The sequence below is a fragment of the Schistocerca nitens genome, chromosome 3 (genome assembly GCF_023898315.1).
Source record: "Schistocerca nitens isolate TAMUIC-IGC-003100 chromosome 3, iqSchNite1.1, whole genome shotgun sequence".
NCBI lineage: Eukaryota > Metazoa > Arthropoda > Insecta > Orthoptera > Acrididae > Schistocerca > Schistocerca nitens.
In genome coordinates this window covers 985,041,964-985,046,654 of record NC_064616.1, presented here as the reverse complement: position 1 = coordinate 985,046,654, position 4,691 = coordinate 985,041,964, and the positions used below count along the sequence as shown (strand labels likewise).

The following is a 4,691-nucleotide window of genomic DNA, read 5'->3' as shown; positions in this document are numbered from 1 at the left end:
CGTGTTTGGCGACATCGCGGTGAACGCCCATTAGAAGTGTGTATTCGTCATCGCCATACTGGCGTATCACCCAGAGCGGACGTTACATTTCAGATGTATTACGACCCGTGGCTCTACCCTTCATTTGATCCCTGCGAAACCCTACATTTCAGCAGGATAATGCACGACCGCATGTTGTAGGTCCTGTATGGGCCTTTGGCCGGCCGCGGTGGTCTCGTGGATCTAGGCGCGCAGTCCGGAACCGTGCGACTGCTACGGTCGCAGGTTCGAATCCTGCCTCGGGCATGGATGTGTGTGATGTCCTTAGGTTAGTTAGGTTTAAGTAGTTCTAAGTTCTAGGGGACTAATGGCCACAGCAGTTGAGTCCCATAGTGCTCAGAGCCATTTGAACCATTTTTGTACGGGCCTTTCTGGATACAGAAAATGTTCTACTGCTGCCCTGCCCAGCACATTCTCCAGATCTCTCATCAACTGAAAACGTCTGGTCAATAGTGGCCGAGCAACTGGCTCGTCACTATATGCCTGTCACTACTCTTGATGAACTGTGGTATCGTGTTGAAACTGCATGGGCAGTTGTACCTGTACACGCCATTCAAGCTCTGTTTGACTCAATGCCCAGTCGTACCAAGGCTGTTATTACGGCCACAGGTGGTTGTTCTGGGTAAAGATTTCTCAGAATCTATACACCCAAAATGCGTGAAAATGTAATCACATGTCAGTTCTAGTATAATATATTTGTCCAATGAATACCCGTTTATCATCTGCATTTCTTCTTGGTGTAGAAATTTTAATGGCCAGTAGTGTATTATCATTAATTATTTATTCAAGATGTCCGATTTCGGCGGGAAGAAAGCTATTTGCGTTACATCCACACTGGTAGCAGTTACTTCTGTGAAATATCTGGGAGTATGCGTACAGAACGATTTGAAGGGGAATGATCATATAAAATTAATTGTTGGTAAGGCTGGTGCCAGGTTGAGATTCATTGGGAGAGTCCTTAGAAAGTGTAGTCCGTCAACAAAGGAGGTGGCTTACAAAACACTTGTTCGACCTATAAAAATGGTTCAAATCGCTCTGAGCACTATGGGACTTAACTTCTGAGGTCATCAGTCCCCTAGAACTTAGAACTAATTAAACCTAACTAACCTAAGGACATCACACACATCCATGCCCGAGGCAGGATTCGAACCTGCGACCGTAGCGGTCGCGCGGTACCAGACTGTAGAACTGCTACCGACCGCTGTGAGGTGGAGTGAGGCGCCCACTTGGTCGTGGGCCGGCGGCGGTGCCAGTGGTAGCCTCCTCTGCTGGCGGCGATTGGAACTAAGCCAGTTGGAGTCCGGACCTAGTGGTGAACACACCTGCATGATATTGTTTAAATAATAATAAACACAAGTTCGGATTTCCTGCCATTACTGTGCTGGAATTTGAACTTCCCGCCATTTTTCTTGGGGAGGGGGTTAGGTTAGTGGATGTAGGCCAAGTGTACAATCTTACGCCACGTCATGGATACTCTGGGTACAGTCATCTCGATTGACGGTACGGTCACCATCTCGGATGACGTCACGGTGGCACTGTCTGGTGGCGACGATATGTACTGGAGTCCAGACCTTGTGGTGAATACACTGGGTGTCACCATGTTGGATTACGTCACAGATGAGAGCGCCCTCTGCGTAGTAATTCAGTTGGAGTTCTGAACTTGTGGTGAACACACCTGCATGGAATTGTTTAAATAAAGTCTTATGTTCACTTATGTCCAAGACCTTTTCCCACGAATCCTTAGGAGGTAGTGGCAGTCTGGCGACTAAGGTTATTAAACTGTCTTTTCTTTCGCGCCATCTTGTTAGCTTAGTAGACATATGGGAATTGAATTTTGTTTACCGCAAAAATTAAATGTTGGTGCCAGTTTGTAGGAAGAGGTGGCGGTCAGGTACCTTAGGTTAGTGGAGGTAGGGCTAGTGAGCTATTTTCGTGCGTTTTTCTTTAATTAGTAGAGATAAGAGCGGTGTGGTGCATTATCATGTTGGAATTTGAGCTTGCCGCCATTTTCTAGGGGGTGGGGGAGTTAGGTTAGTGGACGTAGCACAATTGGTCTATTTTCCCGCCTTTTTCGTGGTGTGACGCATTATCCTGCTGGAATTTGAATTTCCTGCAAAATAACAGGATGTGAATTACGTTAGTACAAGTGCAGTTTATTATTTGACTCAGTTTTGATAGGTTAGCAGTGGAAAAACATAGATGACAGTTAAAGTTCGTAGGATGTGGACTATTTCGTAGGTGTCATCGACTATGGTGTTGGAATTTGAACATGTGACAGATTTTTATTATGGATGTAACGCAAGTGGCTTGCTTCCCACTGCAATCTGACATCTTGAATAAATAATAAATGATAATAATAATAAGAAAGAGAAGTATAGATTTCGTGACATTATTGTGTTGGAATTTGAATTTGGCACAGTTTTCTACTGGAGGTAGGACAATCATAAATAATAATAATAATAATAATAATAATAATAATAAATAATAAATGATAATAATTGATAGTGAATGATAATAAATGATAATGAATAATACTGCATAATAATAAAGACAAGTAGGATTTTGCAGCCATTATCCTGTTGGAATCTGAGTTTGATGCCATTTTTTTCTGGAGTGTTAGGTTAGTGACATAGCACAGTTGACCTATTTTCCTGCCAAAATTCAAATTTCGCGCCAATTTTCTGGGGGTTAGGTTAGTGAAGGTAGCCAATTCGCCTATGTTCCCGCCAAAATTCAAACTTACCGCCAAAATCCGCTATCTTGGATGACGTCATGCACTGTTGCCAAGTCTACAGGCCACCATCTTGGATGATGTCTTCTCCGCCATCTTGCATAAATTTGGCAACAATGGAATGTGGGGCAAAACATTCTTTGTCCTACTATTCCGGTGTAGTTCACGTGTTCGATAGATAAACGCCATAGTAGAAATCCAGGTTCCTCATCCTGTTTTGGCACTTTTCTGCTTTTAGATCTCTCTTAGGGTTTGACCCATTATAATTGAAACACCTAGCATACTCATGAAGTAAAGCCACAGTCTGGCAAAGCTGTCATCAACCGGAAGCTTGTTTTGAGCAATGCTGAGTTTTGTAAAGCTCCGTTCTATTGTAGTTAGCATGCCCTTTCCTTCTTCCGAACACTAAACTGACCTAATCCGCCAGTTACGGGGCATTCAGTTTAACACGGACACTGAACCAAAGTCGACTTGTTATTTTTCACATTAAATAATCATTACCAGAGGGAAAAGAATAAGGATAAGATTGTCTGACCTTTCGTTCGTACGATTTGCTTTAGAGTTCGGTGGTTTCTGTCCATTAATTTCAGGGGTCTACTAATTTGAAGGATGGATTTAATGCTTCCCTGGTGATTGCACTACACAAACTCTCCACATTGAATCTTGATGCATGAAACTGATGTGAAGTTCCACCAACAGAATGACATAATTTTTGCCCCGATCGAACTCACTCAATTCTCTGTCCCGACCCATGTGACAGAAAACACATCTGTCATTTGCCTGCCTTCAACAATCGGATATCCTACCTTTGCACCCAGCTCGTACAGTGAGACGTCCGAAGACTACTGGCCACACTATGTTTTGCGAAGGTATTACTGTAGTCCGATACAACTTTTTTCTCTTTTTCTTTCATGTTTTCACCTAAAGAGGATTGCAATAGTGCAGGTTTTGTGTTTATTTCTATATACGTTCTGCAACTGCCATCAAAGGAATTATTATCTTTCATTTTCTGCTGTTGTGTGCTTAACGTGTTGTTAAAATAATTTTTATGTCCGTAAAATTGTAAAAAAAAAGCTCCGTCCGAGCAGGCCTTGGAAGGCCCAACGGTACCGACTGGCCGCCGTGTCACCCTCACCCACAGGCGTTACTGGATGCGGATATGGAGGGGCATGTAGTCAGCAGACCGCTCTGCCAGACGTATGTCAGTTTCGAGACCGGAGCCGCTACTTCTCATTCGAGTAGCTCCTCAGTTTCCCTCAGAAGGGCTGAGTGCACCCGCTTGCCAACAGTGCTCGGCAGACCGGATGGTCACCCATCCAAGTGCTAGCCCAGCCCGACAGCACTTAACTTCGATGATCTGACGAGAATCGGTGTTACCACTGCGGCAAGGCCGTTGGCCCGTAAAATTGTAAAAGTTTAAAATATTGTAATCTAAGTAATCATCTACGAGAAGGCCGAACTTTGAAATGAATGGAGAGGTCTTTGTGTAGAACGGTAATAAAAGAGTCTGAACAAATGGGCAGAGACTGATTCTTGTCGTGCGCGAGCGAGGGGATGCCGGGTCGGTAGCAGCAGCTTCAAATTGTGTTGTCGGTTTATAGCGATGACTGTTTTCGATACATATCGCCGACTGTGAAATTAAAATATAAATATATTAAAGTACTCCCAACAGTGGACCATCGTCTTACAAATTAAACTTGAAAATTATGACGTGTGGACAGGTTTATATTACACGTTTTTAAATTGATATAAAAAGTGTAAGAGCCGCATACGAATCCCTAAACCCAGAAAGAAAGCCCTGAAGATTTGTGCTTGTGAATTTTTAATAGCGATGGCACTACTTCTAAGATTTATAAAGAAAAATATGGGGTGCATGCAATGCATAACTGTTGCATGAATAGTTCACCTCCTAACTTATTTT

At 43.3% G+C, this 4,691-nt stretch overlaps 1 pseudogene; it reads right to left on the bottom strand.

The window, feature by feature from the left end:
• Positions 1-4,050: 4,050 nt before the first annotated feature.
• Positions 4,051-4,168, bottom strand: LOC126250317 (5S ribosomal RNA; annotated as a pseudogene).
• Between the last annotated feature and the right edge of the window lie 523 nt (positions 4,169-4,691).